The sequence below is a fragment of the Canis lupus genome, chromosome 20 (assembly GCF_048164855.1).
Source record: "Canis lupus baileyi chromosome 20, mCanLup2.hap1, whole genome shotgun sequence".
NCBI lineage: Eukaryota > Metazoa > Chordata > Mammalia > Carnivora > Canidae > Canis > Canis lupus.
In genome coordinates, this window is record NC_132857.1 from 51,075,035 (window position 1) to 51,091,517 (window position 16,483).

At 38.7% G+C, this 16,483-nt stretch overlaps 1 protein-coding gene across 2 annotated transcripts in view; it reads right to left on the reverse strand.

Moving 5' to 3' along the window:
• GTDC1 (glycosyltransferase like domain containing 1) overlaps positions 1–16,483 on the reverse strand; it is a 427,409-nt gene that overhangs the window by 13,749 nt on the left and 397,177 nt on the right. The window contains exon 13 of one of the 2 annotated variants that reach the window (XR_012013264.1): positions 12,419–12,528. The exons of the other annotated variant lie outside the window; for it this stretch is intronic. The gene's annotated coding sequence lies outside the window, so the exon portion shown is untranslated. The remainder of the gene's footprint in view (positions 1–12,418; positions 12,529–16,483) is intronic. 2 annotated transcript variants of the gene reach the window in all.

Below are 16,483 nucleotides of genomic sequence, written 5' to 3' on the forward strand. Positions count from 1 at the left end.
TGGGGACTGCCAAGGTTGATCACCATGTTGCACTCCTTTCCCTTGGACTTCTCTAATAGCGGTTGTGACACGCCACTGCTTCCACATTTTCCTTTAAGAACTGCCAAATCTGAGACAGAAGAAAAAAAATCCTGCATAAAATTGTGATGTGGTTATGCTGTGTGAGTGTACATCTGTAGACTGCTTTAGAATAACAAATTTGCTCCTGCTAAGATCTCCCTAAATGTACAAATAAAAATGTAGCAGGGCCAAGAGAAAAAGCAAAGATTCCAAACAAGGTGAAAATAATCCAAACGCCCTTTATTTATTTATTTTTATTCACTAAACAGGACACTTGGAAAAAATGTCTTTTTTTTTTTTTTAAATACTTTTCAGTGTCTGTAACTCCCGATGATAATTTTTTCTATTGTGCTGTTTTGCAAAGCCACTTGATTTCTCTACTGACCTTGGGCTATTTTGGCTTCAGATGAAAATGATTAAGAGTCTGTTCTTCTCCCACTCTCAGTTACTGCTGATCTTAGAGAGAAGAGTGAGGATGGGCATGAGTGAATGAGGGTGATTTAGCTATTCTTTTAGTGGCATTCTTCATGGCGTGCAGTCTGGTAACACAGTGGCTTGGAGGTGATGAATTTAGGGACTGCCTATTTATTTATTTATTTATTTATTATTTATTTATTTATTTAGCCCTTTTATTATCTATCCATCTACCCACCTGCCCATGCATCTGTGCATCCATCCATCCACCTACCTGATATCCTGTAAAAGAGTCTTGAGATATTTTGGGGACTAGGTTCAGAATAGTTTAGAAAGAGGGCACCTGGGTGGTTCAGTGGTTGAGCGTCTGCTTTGGCTTGGGTTGTGGTCCCACATCGGGCTCCCCATGGGGAGCGTGTTTCTCCCTCTGCCTAATTCTCTGCCTCTCTCTGTGTGTCTCTCATGAATAAATAAATAAAATCTTTAGAAAAAAGAATAGTTTACAAAGAAACAGAGTGTTCAGATGAGAGTCATCTGTTCATGATGACATTCACTGAGAGATATGTTAACAATCCTGGTTCTCTAGTGTGAATCCGTGCAAGTCTCCAAGATGTCACCACCCTATTCACTTGTGCAACTCTACCCTAAACCAGACCTCTTAGGCTAAACACTCTGCGTTTTAGGCCTGAGGAAATCATGTGACTCTTTCAGAGACACACTGGGATGTCTGGAACATAGAGGCTGTCTCTGACTGGTTACCTGAACTTCCACACAGCCATTGTCTTCTACTGCTCCTGTGTTATGGTGGGCACCAGGGAATTTGTAAGGCTGGAGGCCTTTTTGGGCTCCCCCAAGATACAAGATCAGATAGCTGTCTGCTCCCAGATTCCTTGAACCATGGACATTTCTCCCAGCTTAGGTGTGAGAGGGTGGCCAAAGCCCCATTCACAGAAGCATCACCAATATTTAAACTCTGTGTTTCCTTTCTGACAATTTTCTCCTTTCTTTTTTTTTTTTTTTTTTAAGATTTTATCCATTTATTTGTGAGAGACACAGAGAAAGAGGCAGAGGCACAGGCAGAGGGAGAAGCAGGCTCCATACAGGGAGCCCGATGTGGGACTCGATCCTGGGACTCCAGGATCACGCCCTGGGCCAAAGGCAGACGCTCAACCTCTGAGCCACCCAGGCATCCCAGTTTTCTCCTTTCTTTCCTCCTTCAGCCTATCTGTGGGGTCTTCATTTAATATGAGGTGAAAACACTGGCTTTTCATTTATTTTTCCCAAATCATTGGCTTGTGAATCCAGTCTGTCCCGGATTTTTATGACTTTCATGCTTTTGAAGATGAGGTTAGTTATTTTGTAGAATTTCCCTCGGTTTACGTTTGTCTGACGTTTCATGATTAGATTCGGGTCACAGGGTCATAGAAGTGATACTGAGTTCCTCTCAATGCATCACACCAGTTCATGCATAATTTCAATAACTGAGTTTCTTTGACCTCTTTTGACCACCATAAAGGTGATGTCTTCTAGGCTTTTCCATTATAACTTACTCCCCACCCTCTTTTGTGGTGAGGTACTTTGAAATTATATACATGTCCCATTCTTCATAAAACTAAAATTTATTTATTAATGCTGATATGGTCTCATGGTTTACTGTTTTGCTTAATATTGTAAATTCTATAAGCTGTTATCATATTACTCTTAATATTAATTTTAATACTCGAATTACAGCTGATGTAAGGCCCTTTAAGCTGGCTTCTAGGGCCTTCTCATATGTCCCCATCGTTTTTTTTTTTAATACTTCATTGGTGTCTGGCACAAGTTCCAGGCTCTTCTTATACTTTTCCTCTCTCCAGCCCCAGCATCAGCCATTTCTCTAGGAAGTCCGATTTCCTTTAACTGGCCAATGGTATTTAGAAGCCAAGATCCATGTGCTATATGTGCTCATTGTTATCAGCATGTTGCTGTTTCCAGGCCCTATCAGAAGACAGAACCAGAAAGTTTATGTACACCTAGACCACATATTTACAACCAAATTTATTTCTATCTATCTATACATATCAGCCACGGGTTCATGCTGACACTTCCAATATCACATGTTTACTCCAGTTTTTTCACTTTCCATATATATAACTACCTATATAAGCCTAGCTTCCACACTTCCTCAGATATTCACTTATGTGATCAGCCTCACTTCATGCAACTAATCCCCATTCCCACTGCTCCCCACTTCCCCACACAGATGCCCTCCTATTCCTGCCCGGGCTCTGACTCTCCTCTGTGGACACTTTCTCATCTGGTTCAGGCGGATTCCTCGTGCTAGAGTGCCTGTCATCCCCGAGTGGATGTTCTCCTCATCTGTCTTGGGCTCTGATCTCCTCCTCTGAGCCACTGCAGCCCCAACTCCCTACTCTGTCTCCCCTAATAGAATTAAGACTGAATTATTCAAGAAGGAGACGAAGTATCACTCAATATTTGCCATGTAATATTTGTATTATCCTTTGGTTCTTCAAGGCATAAATTAGTTTATGTGTAGTTTGCATTTTCAAATGTATGTGGATTTTTGTTGTTGAGTTCTAATTTAATGGCATTGTACTCAACTCCATTTTCTAATTTCGAAATTAATCTTGTTTAGGTCAGTTCTTGTATTTGTTGAGATTTATTTCAGACTCAGTGATCAATTCAGCAAATATTCCAATTTGCCTCAAAAAATTTCATATTCTCAAACTTTTGGTTTCAAGATTCAATAGTTATCAATTATAGCATAATTTGTCCAGATTTTCTATATCCTTACTAAGATTTTTGTCTGCTTGATTTACCAATTACTGAGGTAAGAGCATTAAAACTCTTTCCACGGTAATTGCACATTTGTCTTTTTTCCCCTAAAATTTAATCAGTTTTTACTTCATGTATTTTGAATGTATGCTATTGGTTGATTATAAGCTCAGAAGTGCTATATCATTCAAGTCACTTATTTTATCATCATGAGCTGGCCACAATTACTTGTAACAATGTTTCAGTAATGGTTTTTGCCTTAAAGTGTTTTTCTGATATTAATATAGCAGCACCAATTTTTGTGTTTGTTGTTGTTTTTAAAGATTTTATTTATTTGACAGAGAGAGAGAGAGAGAGAGAAGTGCACAGGCAGGAGAAGCAGCAAGCAGAGGGAGAGGGAGAAGCAAGCTGCCCCTGGAGCAGGGACCCCCATGCAGGGCTTGATCTTAGGACCCTGGAATTATGACCTGAGCTGAAGGCAGGTACTTAATGGACTGAGCCACCCAGGTGCCCCTGTTTTTTGTTTGTTTGTTTGTTTGTTTTCTTTAATTGGTATTTCTCTTGTGTTTCTTTTCATAAAAGTTCACTTCAAACTTCTTATGGTTTGGATGCATTTTCAGTAGAAATTATTTATCTAAATGTTTACAATTCAAACTCAATCATTTAATATCTGTTGTAGCTAAGCAACTTTAGGTTGTTTGTATATATTGTGATGTCTTCTATATTTGTAATTATTTCCATTATGTTTCGTGATTTATTTATTAATTATTTTTACTATCATTCTGTTCTCCTTCTTTCTTGCTCTTTTTTGGGTCAATTGAGTTTGTATCTTTTAAAATTTCTTGGGTATCCCAGGTGGCTCAGTGGTTTAGCTCTGCCTTCAGCCCAGGGCGTGATCCTGGAGTCCCGGGATCGAGTCCCATATCGGGCTCCCTGCATGGAGCCTGCTTCTCCCTCTGCCTGTGTCTCTGCCTCTCTCTCTCTCTCTCTCTCTGTGTCTCTCATGAATAAATAAATAAAATATTTAAAAAAATAAAATAAAATTTCTTCTTATTTGGAAATCATATATTTTACTTCCATTCTTTTACTTTAACTTTGTAGGGCCCAAGGTTAATGAATATGTTTACCCTCTTTTTAACTAATACAAAAATGTAATGACACTTAAAATCTGCTTATTCTCCACTTGTCTTATTGCTGTTTTTCAGACTTTCAGATCCACTCTGCTTTAAAAGAAAGATAATTTATTGATTTTTAAATTTCTTATGACACATTCATATACATAAAAAGAAATGAGGAGTTATAGAATCATAACCTTTGTCCACTATCTAACTTAAGAAATAAAACTTTACTCACATAGTTGAATTAGCCAGTGTAGCCCTTCTTCCCACAGAAGTAACTACCATAAAGTGATGTTTTCATCTTCTTTTATGCCCCAAATGGGTACTTTCATTTTATCCAGAAAATGCTTATTTAGACTTATTATGTATTTACCACTTTATTTTGTCACTATTGCTTCTTACAACTAATTCTTGTCTGGGTTCAATTTTTTTCTTTCTTTTTTGTATTTCACCTTTTAAAAATTATATTTAAATTTAATAATTAACATATAATGTATTATTGGTTTCAAAGGTAGAGGTCAGTGATTCATCAATCTTATAATACTCAGTGCTCTGGGTGGCTCAGCGGTTGGGTGTCTGCCTTCAGCTCAGGGTGTGACCCTGAAGTCCCGGGATCAAGTCCCACAGGAGGCTCCCTGTGAGGAGCCTGCTGCTCCATCTGCCTATGTCTCTGCCTCTGTGTGTGTGTGTGTGTGTGTGTTTCTCATGTATAAATAAATAGGCATTTAAAAAAAATACTCAGTGCTCATTACATCACATGCCCTCCTTAATGTCCAGTTAGTTACCTCCTCCCTCCAACTCCAAGCCCTCCAGGGACCCTCAGTTTGTTCCTGTGATTAAAAGTCTATTATGGTTTGTCTCCCTCTCTGATTTTGTCTTGTAATATTGTTTTCCTCTCTTCCCCTATGATCCTCTGTTTTGTTTGTTAAATTCCACATATAAGTGAGATCATATGATAACTGTCTTTCTCTGATTGACTTACTTTGCTTAGCATATATCCTCTAGCTCATCAATTTGTTTCTATGAAGAACATTCTGAGTTGGTTCTTTTAGCAAAGTTCTGTGAGTCATAAGCTTTCTCATTATTCATCTGGAAAGAAGTATTTAATTTTGACCTCATTCTTGAATGATATAGGTATAGAGTATGAAATATATATGAATATAGAATTGTTGATTGACAGCTATTTCCTCTCAACATTTTGCAGATATTATTTTACTTTGCCTATTATGTTACAATTGAGAAGTCTGTTGTCAATCTCATTAGCATTCCTTTGTAGATGATCTGCTTTAATGGGTTGATGTTTGTCCTATTTCCTCTACTAAATACTTATGAAATTTCTATTATAAGGCACTTTTTCATGTGAACCTCCCTTTGTGTATACATTTGTGGGTATGTGTGCGTAAATTATATATACATATATACATGTATAACGTCAGATCTATTGTTTTTATAACCTAGATTTATATCCAAGTTCATGAATTCCACGTAAACTGTATCTAATATGCCTTTAAAACCAGTGATGATATTTAACTTCAAGGGCAATATTTCACATTTCTAGAATTTCTAATTGGTTCGTTTTCAAATCTATCTGTATCTTGTTTTTAATGCGTTTATTTTTCTTTCTCTAATTCTTTAGACATTTTAAAGCTATATGTGTGACAGTCTCTCTGATTATTATTATCTCTTATTATCTGATAGTTCTGCAATTCCTGTGAGTATAATTCTGCTGTTTTTTTCTCTTTCCTAAATCTCTCAAGGTGGATTGTTACCTTGTATGTTTTGGAATTTTGTTTTTTGTTTTGTTTTTTTTTTAATTTTTTTTTAATTTTTATTTATTTATGATAGTCACACACACACACACAGAGAGGCAGAGACATAGGCAGAGGGAGAAGCAGGCTCCATGCACTGGGAGCCCGATGTGGGATTCGATCCTGGGTCTCCAGGATCACGCCCTGGGCCAAAGGCAGGCGCTAAACCACTGCGCCACCCAGGGATCCCTGTTTTGGAATTTTGAATGGTGAGCTCATCTTTGATTGGCTTCAGCTGAAGCCATTTCTCTAATGCTTTGGACATTTTAAAGCTGTATGTATTACAGTCTCTCTGATTATTGTTATCTCTTATTATCTGATAGTTCTGCAATTCCTGTGAGTATAATTCTGCTGTTTTTTTCTCTTTCCTAAATCTCTCAAGGTGGATTGTTACCTTGTATGTTTTGGAATTTTGAATGGTGAGCTCATCTTTGATTGGCTTCAGCTGAAGACATCACATATGGCCTGGGATAAGGTTGTATAGCATTAGATTTGCTCTCAGTTCTTTTCTGCTGGGACTACACTGATATCTCAACATGGAGTCTTGGAAGCCATGCAGCTTTTTTTTTTTGTTTTAAGATTTTATTCATTTATTCATGAGAGACATAGAGAGAGAGAGAGACAGAGAGAGAGAGAGAGAGAGAGAGAGAGAGGCAGAGACACAGGCAGAGGGAGAAGCAGGCTCCAAGCAGGGAGCCCGACATGGGACTCAATTCCGGGTCTCCAGGATCATGTCCTGGACTGAAGGCAGTGCTAAACCCCTGAGCCACCTGGGCTGCCCCGAAGCCATGCAATTTGAATACCAAGCTCAGATGATTGGTGTTCAATCATATAAATTACATGACATGTCTATGCTTACAAATTCTCTAGGGAGGCTTATTTTCTACCTTGCGCCAAGGCTAAACTAGCTCTTTTTGCTAGTTTGCAGATTATTTCCTGTCTCCCATTTTACTGAATGAGTAGCCCTTAAAAGATACGGGATTTACGTAAGTTTCAGTTTCAACATCCTCCCTCATCTCCCTTCAGAATTTCCATGGCCTTGTTTACTGTATATCTCTGAGTATGAAAATGAAAGTGCCTAAGTTTCTGAGATATAACCATCACCTTATCTACCCTAGCTTATTTACCACCTGCCTTGTTAGTTTATATCATTACCACGTGGGCTCTCGGTTCTCTCTTCCTTTTGGTCCCTGGTGATGTTTCTTACTGTCTTGTGAAGGCAAGTACAGACCGAAGAGGGTTTATTTTATTGTATCTAGAATTTTAGTATTTGTGGTGGGAGAATTTTCAGACTATCTACACTGTAATAATCCTGTAACTGGAAGTCTCTTCTTGACATCCCATAGGCATTTCAATTTGCCACAAAGAGTTCCAGTGGGCTTCCTCACAAATCTGGATCTCCGCCAGGGTTTCCCATCTCAATTTCACAAGCCAGAAAGTCATCCTGACCTCTCCTTCTCCTTCATTGTCCAACCAACCAACCAGCTCCCTTGATGTTTCTACTGAATTTGTCTTTAATCCACTTGTTTCCATCTCCACAGTCCCTGCTTTAGTGTAAGCCACCACTGTCCTTCCCTTGCCTGTTGTGACAACTTCCTAATTCTCCTCCCTTCCAATTCATTATTTATACTGCAGCCACAGAAAATTTGCTAAAACCAATCTGATAAATTTACTTTCCTGCTTAAAATCATCAATAACCTTCTATTGCTCTTTAGATTAAAAAAAATTAAACCTTTAATATGCTATATTTCACATGGCTTACTCATTTCCATCATTAATTCATCCAACAAATATATACTAAGCAGCTACTACTTCTGGGCATGGTACTTAGGAGTAGGCTTGTAGTGTATATAATTTGTTACAAAAAACTGAATGTCTGTATCCCCCCAAAATTCATAGTTGAAATCCTAACCTCCAATGTGATGGCATCAGGAAGTGAGGTCTTCCGGAAGTGATTAGGTCATGAGGATGGAGCCCTCATGAGTTGGTTTAGTGTCCTTATAAAAGAGTTTCCAAAGATGTCCCCTGCCCCTTCCATAATGTAGGAACACAGCGAGAAGATGACAGTCTATGAAAAGAAAGTGGGCTTTTCCCAGACACTGAATCTCACCAGACACTTAATCTGGGACTTCTCAGCCTCCAGAACAATGAGGAATAAATTTCTGTTTTCTGTTAGTCCCCCAATATATGGTATTGTTGTTCTAGCAGTCTGAATGTACTAAGACAGACTGCCATAACCAAGTGCCAGACTAGCTGGCTTAGTTAGCAGAAACGTATTTTCTCATAATTCTGGAGTTTTTGAAGGCTAGAAGTCCAAGATCTGGGTGCTGATACGGTTGATTTCTTTTGGGGCCTCTCTTGTCTTATAAAAGGTTGCCTTCTCCCAAGTCTTCACATGATTTTCCCTTCGTGTGTGTGTGTGTTTTATTTTATTTTTTATTTGTGTGTGTGTATCTGTGTTTTAGTCTTCTCTTCTTATACAGACACCAGCCAGATTGATATAGGGCCCCACCTCATAACTTCTTTTTAATTTAAACACCCTATCTCCAAATACAGTCCCATCCCGAGGTACAGGGTGGTAAGACTTCAATATATGAAGTTTAGGAGACACATAGTTCAGCCCATAATACTGTAGTAAACCTCACCAACCTCCATTCTCTTGGCATTTTCCTGTTTCTTCTGCTTTCCAGATACTTCTCCTTAAGAAGTGAGCTTCTCTTTCTTACCTTAAGGACTTTGCAAAGATTGTTCCCTTCGTTTGGAATGCTTCTCTCCCTGCCCCCAACTCTGCTTAGCCAAACGCTAGAGCTCAGCCTCAATGTCACTTCCTCAGAGAAACATTTCCTGACTCTCAGATTAGATTAGGTCTCTGTGTTTTGTGCTCTTCGCATCCTTTTTGTACCACTTCCTATAATTCTAATTAAATGATTAACTGTATAATTAGTGAATTTCCTTGATCCTACAATGCTATGAGTTGTTAGATGCACCATCAATTTCAAAACACTCCTAGAGAGGAAAGAAATATTACTCTATTAGTCAGCTATTGGTATAATAATGCTACATAAAAAAAACTACTCCAAAATTCAGTGACTTAAAGAAAGCAAGCCTTTATTTTTCTTTCATGAGCTTGTGAGTTGCTGTAATTCACTTGTATAAGACTCAGATTCCCAGCTCGGGGTTCCAGGCTGAGGGCTGGGTTCAGGTCTAATTCATGTATCTCCATATTCTGCTTAGAATACAAGTTACCCAGCCCATGGTATCTCCTGGTGAGGGACAGAAGTTCATGTGTAGGGCATATGCAATTCCTGTAAGAGTCTCAGCTTAAAATAGGTATACTGTCATTTGCACCCATTTTCATTGTTCAAAGCAAGTGACAGCCAAACCTGAATTCAACATGTTGGGGAGAGCACCCTGCCTCCTCTAGTAGGCTACCCTGTGAAGTCACTTGGAAAAGGGCATATAATGTATAATCCTATGATAAGGAAGAATTGGAAGCAAATAATTCAATCTATCATAATTAAAGAGTATGTACATAAATTTTTATTTTGTTTACTTAAAATAGATGATCCAAATAGTTTGTCTATACAAAGATATACCACTTTCTTCTGTATTATGAGCAAATCTTCACAGTCAGAGCCTAAAGTATCTTCTGAGTCACTTGTGTCACCAGCAGTTACATACAACATTCTAGTGACCAGTCGTGTACATAACCCAGGTGTGGGTCTTGACTTCTTTAACAGTTGTGTACGTCTTAGGCATAAGAAGGAGTACTGGGGTCCCATTTGCACTTTCAATTTAGTTAAACTCAGACATTCCCCTCCCATAACTAACTCTCTTATCCCTGGAAATTAAAAACTTTTTTTCAATAAAAATCAACAAATATGTTTTAACAGATACTTGATACCTAAATGAGAATCCTTCAAATGCATGAACCTCTCTAGCTTGGAGATTCTACAATCTGTTTCCAATGTCAAGTGTACTGCCTAGTATGTGACAGGCAATTCTTTTGAGTATGTTTTAATAACTAAAGGAAACACAGGCTTATCTCATGGTAGAGACCTGTCCTTCTTAGGGGGTCTGCAAAGGACTTGAGAGTTTCTAGATGGCATTTAAATGCAAGTGTATCCTTCTCCAGTGATGAGGGTTAGCTTCACTTATCCTGTCTTATAGCTCTATCTCTAGGTTTTCCTGCATGTGTAATTACTTTCATTTCAAAGTTAACCTGGAGTATAATCCTTTGAAAGAAATTTGAAAAGACAATTAGAAATCCAAATTTAAGTTGGAAATCTACCCTGTATTGTGATAGTCGTATAAATAACTCAAGCAAGAAAGTATCTGTTTCACAAAAGATGCGATGTTAACTCTATCACACAACTCATTCCTCTTCTCAATAGCTGGTAAGTTGTTGTTGTTGTTTTAACATAAACTGAAGGATCCATCCCAATGTAACACTGGTGTGGTCATCTGAAATTACGTCTTGTGTTTCCTGAAGTTCTCTACCACAAGTGCGGGGAAAGTAACCCAGGCAGGGTGATTAAGTGTCCTTTCTACCAGGGTCTGAGTTGGATGCTAGGTATGATAGGTTCTCTCTTCTGAGGCTGTAAGGAGCATGTGAAATATACAAGTCATCTTTCCCACCACACTGAGGTAGCCTTCTAGAAGGGGAAAAAAAAAACAACAAAAACAATCCAGATGACAATCTAGAGAGAGAGAGAGAGAGAGAGAAAGAGAGAGAGAGAAATGAATCAGATCCCAGAGGACTGTGCTTAAGCATAGAATTCTCTCCTAAGGCCCAAGATCATCTTCTAGGACTTTTTGACACATAAGCCAAATTTTATGCCTGATTAGCATGAGTTGATTTTCATCACTTGCAATCAGTTAGAGAAATAGAGTCCTGGGAACTGCAAAATAATAACTGTGTGAACAGCATCATGGCTAAAAACACACACAATAGTGCAGCACCCAAAAATAATTTCTGGATAACTCAAGTTCTTCATTTGTTTTGTTGAAGAAGATGAGGAGAAGAGAGATCCTTAAAAATCCCCTTTTGCCTTCCCCATCCAGTGGTTCATGCATGGCAGCTGCTTCTGCTCCTTTACATCTGTCTTGGAATTCCAGTCTCCTGTCAAGATAACCTCCTCTCCCAGATTTAACCTTTGGAACTTTTGTTCTCTCTCCCTTTCCGCCCTCTTCTCATGCCTACAGCCCCAAGGAACTTGTCTGTCAAAGCAGGACTCTCAGGGCAGGATGCACCTCAACACAAGAAACCGTTAGCAAGATAAGAAAAGACTGGGAATGTCCACGTACTCCTCATTTTCATCCCATTGCTTCCTTCTTAAAAAGCATTATAAAATGAAAAACATATATATACACCTTAGGTTTGAGGTTATACAAATACTGTTTGACACTTTTTTTCTCACTAGCCCCACGCCTTCCATATACACATGGAGTACCTAATAACAATGTTTTGAATCATCAAAGAAGAAATCACTGCCCAAATGAATTACTGAGTGAACAAAAAAGGAATGTATGAATAAACATAAAAACAAGACATTAAACACTTTGGGGAAATTATCACTGAGAAATTCATGGTCAATAAATGCTCGATTAGAAACTACATTTCTAAAATCCAAGTCTTTCTTTTGCATACATTAACAAAAAATGAAAGAAAAAAAAAAAGGACTTTGAAAGTAAAAGCAAATCATCTAAAGCCAGAACAGAGTAGCACATTTCATTTTCAGTTCTTGGTTGAAAGTTATTAGAAATATGTAAAGATACTTAAGTTGCCCATAAGGTTAGGTCCTAACTGATAGAAGTCATTCCCATTCCCAATGCCAGTGTATGCATACAGGATGCAATGAGGTGTATGGGGAATGCTAAGGGGCTTCTGGGAAAAGCTTGCCTTGATTGCAGAAAAAGACTCAAGGAAGAAAATGTCCCTTCTGTGTTTGGAAAGAAGGATGTGGTAAAAAAAAAAGTGATGGCTGGATTGCTGTAGCCCTTTTGTGAACATAAGGGGAGCAGTTGCAGTCAAAGAGAAGGGACCATATCAGGATGGAAGAGTGAAAGATGCAATCACTCTATATCTACGCTTCTAGCTGTCTGAAGTGATCATTTTTCCTTCTGAGCCATTCAGTTGACCCAGATCTTTGGGGTTTTTTGCACCGGACACAATCCAAAAGGATAGAGAACCATATAAAAGGGAGGCTGGACATTTGAGCTTGGGATTGAGAGGAGACTCACTGGCTGGAGGTTAAGAAGCAGAACCCAGCTGCTCTCTTTTGGTGGAAATAGTCTGGTGGAGCTGCTCCAGGTAGGATGGACCGGAATTCCAATGTTGTCTTTTTGTTCCTCTGTTCAAGGCAAAATTCAATCCCCAGGCCTGACTACGTTTATCCAGAAATAATTATGATTTGTTAATAAATAAATAAATACTTGTTTATATTCCTTAAATAGAACTTTAGATTCTAACAAAAGCTTAGGTAGAGGCCGAATTGCTTAAAAATGTCAAGTGTCTACGACAGAAAAATTAGCCATTTCCCCCCCAAGTTCTCCTGTATTATGGGTTTCCTTGTTTCTTAGTATTCATTCTAAGATGACTTTCATTTCTCCTAATCATCTCTTGTCCTTATTCTACGCCTTCATTTGAGATCATGTCTTCTGCGGGGTCACCGCTGTCTGCCTTCCCTATGCCTTCTTTCCCCAAATGTGGAACGAAATCAAGGCAATCTTGAGTCTCAGAGTCTCAGTGGAGACTTGGGGTTACAGATGGAGAACACATTGGAGTATAAGCTTAGACTGGACTGGAGTGTCATACACTCCTTTAGTAAAAAAAAAAAAAAAAATCATAATCAACTGTATCCCACTGTGGGGGATTTGTTGCTGGCTATGTTATCTTTAAGGCAATAGCTTATGTCCCTCCATCCTTTGACCATTTTCTTTTCCTCTCTGTCAAGTGTTTTGGGTTTTCCTTTGTTTTTTGGGGTTTTTTTTTCGTATTTTTCTTCTTTTTTTCCGTATTTTTCAATTTCTCCAAATTTCTATTAATTTCTTATACAAATACTTCTCCATCTTGTGCTCAAAATCAAGCTTGTGGCCTACTCATGCATATCCAAGAACTCATTAAGGAGCTCTGTCAGTGGATCATCTACTTCAGATTTCCATCCTTTAAAGCACAAAGCACTGTGATAGCTTTGGAATTAGCTTTTCCTTTATATGGTACAAATTTTAGGAAGTGCTTTTCCCGGTAATCTTTGCAAGCAGAAGGGGAACAATTTAAAGATGTATCCTTCCCCACTTCACAGACACCCTGTGGGGATTGTTTTGGTTTGTTTCCCTTCCTGTCTTGTCTTCTTTCCCATCTTCCTTCTGCCCCTGCTCCTCCTCCTTTTCCCTCTTCTTTCTACCAAGCACAAAGACTGCCGTTGTAATTTATTGCCATAACCGCAATTCAAATGAAGAACAGAATATGAAAGCCAGTCTAAGGGAGAGGAAGAAACTGGTCACCATGTGGTACGCCTGCCGAGTCCCAACGCCGCTGTGTACTTAGCAGTGTGACTTTGAGTTGCTTCTTCTGAAGTTTGGGACTAAAGCTATGGTTTCCCTATATCACGAGGACGTTACAAAGATGACATTAGATGACAGGTGAAAAAAAAATGCATCTTCAACTCCCAAGGACTAACCGAGTGTGGTAGGACGGATACCAGAGAGCTGATTCCGTCAAGGGAGGGCCCAGAGAACAAGGAAGAACCCAGTTGTTGACTCTCCGTGGGGATATCTGTTGGGCAGGAATTTCATCAAAGAACAAATCACTCAGGGGGCTACCATGTTGGGGCACCAACATCAGAGCAGGGCCAAAAGCAAGGTGGGAGCTGGAGCTGCAGAGCTACTCGGATTCCTTTCATTTTATTTTGTAAAGGCCGGTGTGATCTCCGAGGTCCAGACTTAAAAGAAATCTCACCCTGCTCTCTCTGCTTTAAGGCTGAAGGAGCAAAGAGTTAATTACCTTGTTCTATTCGTCTCTCCTCCGAATTTTTCACATGGGCTTTTTTTCCTTAATTAGCCATCATGTGAAACTGAAGAATATTTATTATTTATTGTGTGTATTAAATTTTATGTCTTTTCTTCTTAATTCTTAAAATGGGTGAATTTATTACTTTTTCGTGTTTTTCCTCCTAAACAAGCAAGGTTTGTTGTTGTTGCTGCTTTTATTGTTTGTTTAGTGGTAGTCCTCATCTGACTTCTCCCTGGGTCAGTAATTCTGCATAAAGAGCAACATGAGGAAAAGCTTCTGGCATGTTTTATGTTAACTGGAAGAAGCAAATAGTTTCCCATACGTTTCTCTTACTCTTAATTCTTTTCTTTTTATCTCTTACTCAATTTAAATATGATACCTAGAAATGCCCACTCGGTATTGATTAAGTTATATGGCTTAACTTCGGGGCTCTATGGTAACTTATTAAAGTGTACTTTATTAAGTGATTTGGGTTGTCAAGATAACGTGACTATACGATGACTTACGTGCTCATGTGGATCATCGCCATGGTTCTAAGTCAGCTCTAAAGGGAACATGAAATGAGCACCTACATGCCAGTTACAGTTTTGATTATATTACCTACCACAATTCATTAGACTCATCGAGCTCCAAAGGATTTGTGCATTTAAGGAGTTGCTTAACTCGTTTAGAAATTCACTGCTAGCCAAGGTACTCAGAAGCAAAGCATGTCTAAATAAAATGGTCTTTATTTTCACTTGTCCAGTATGTAGCATATAATGATGCTTATACATAGTCTCATTTATTTTATGTATCCATGGCTTGCTTCTCGACTGTTAATGTCTTAAAAGCAAAGAATGCCTCTATTGCCCTTTCTCTGTCTCCCGCAGTGAAAATGTGGGTATCTAGCACACGCTTCGCTTAAGAAGGTTGGACTTGAATGGAAAAACTGATCCACGAGTATCAATCGAACTTCACTTAAGAGTTTCCCTTAGCTGCTTAATATCTGAATGCAACAGTCTAGGTTTTACTCGGAAATGATGATGCTTTTTAAGGATTACGGCTTATGGCGCTCAAGCAATGTTGAGTTTTGTGATGAGCCTCTTCTATTGCACTTCTAGGGTCTGCTCTCTTACCTCCTTTCCCTATACTTTCTCCAATTTTTCTTCCCTTTATCCCCCGTGTTTCTCGCTTTTTCGTACTGTCTCTTTTACTCTGTCCACTTGAGCTACTACTTAAGAAAAAAGAGTCTGGCATTTTCTTCTTTTAACTCCAAGGAAAACAGGCCTGAGTATATCTCTTTAACATAAAGACCCAGTGGATTCATTATTTGGGAGAGAAAAAAAAAAAAAGTCTGACCAGAGACACAATAAATAGACTTTTAAAATGCAACAATTAGACAAATGTAAAAAAAAAATGTTATGTATAGATCAGTTTGCTTACCGGGCTAAAGTATTCTTAACGTTCTTGATTATATGTAAGTAAGATTCTTGGTTGATAGAATTTTAGATTAAAGCTGCTAAAACTAAAATGTTTGAGAAAACAGTTATCATTAAATGCACAGAGAAACCACATTATAGAGTACCCGTGGAACACTCAACTGAGAAGTAAAACATCCAGAACATGCCCAGCTCTTTGGGAGTGTGTTTTCATATTTTTGCACGTGTTTGTCTATAAAAGCATTTCGAGGGGTAGCTTTTTACTGATGCTACCTTGCCAAAAAGAATCAATCCAGCAACCATCGTCTGCTAATACGTGTTTTTAATCACATTTTCAAACTTTATCAGGACATCTGAGTTTTTGGTTCCTCCTCCTTGAGAAAGAGAACTCATGGCCTAAGACGCTGAAGCCACCTCTGGCCTTCAACACAACGTCGGCCCTGCACTGGAGGCTCAGTTGCTGAGTTTCTCTAGCTCGTAAGGGAAGGGAGCATTTCTCACTGGATAACTTGAGTTTGTAACTAAAAAAACCTCCAAACCTGCTCATCTATGGCAAGTAAGTGTACTCCCTTTGTTACAGGGTATGCAATTAGATGCATTCGAAATAAAAGGTAAGTTAAATCCGAAGTCCCCATGACAAGAACGTACTATTTTAGAACAGGGAGTGTCAAGTGTTGTTTTTCAAACCAGAACCAAAGGGTATTTCACAGGTAATTTCTCAGGGCTGATGTTAGCTAATTATTAGCTACCATCCCCGGCCTCCCATTCTAAGTGACTATCTCCTGGCAGAAAGACACAGCTAGGAGTGTTTTGTTTCATTTGTCCTTGGAGTTTTTATCAGCATCAAGAAAGTGGACGGAGCCAAAGTTAGAAGAA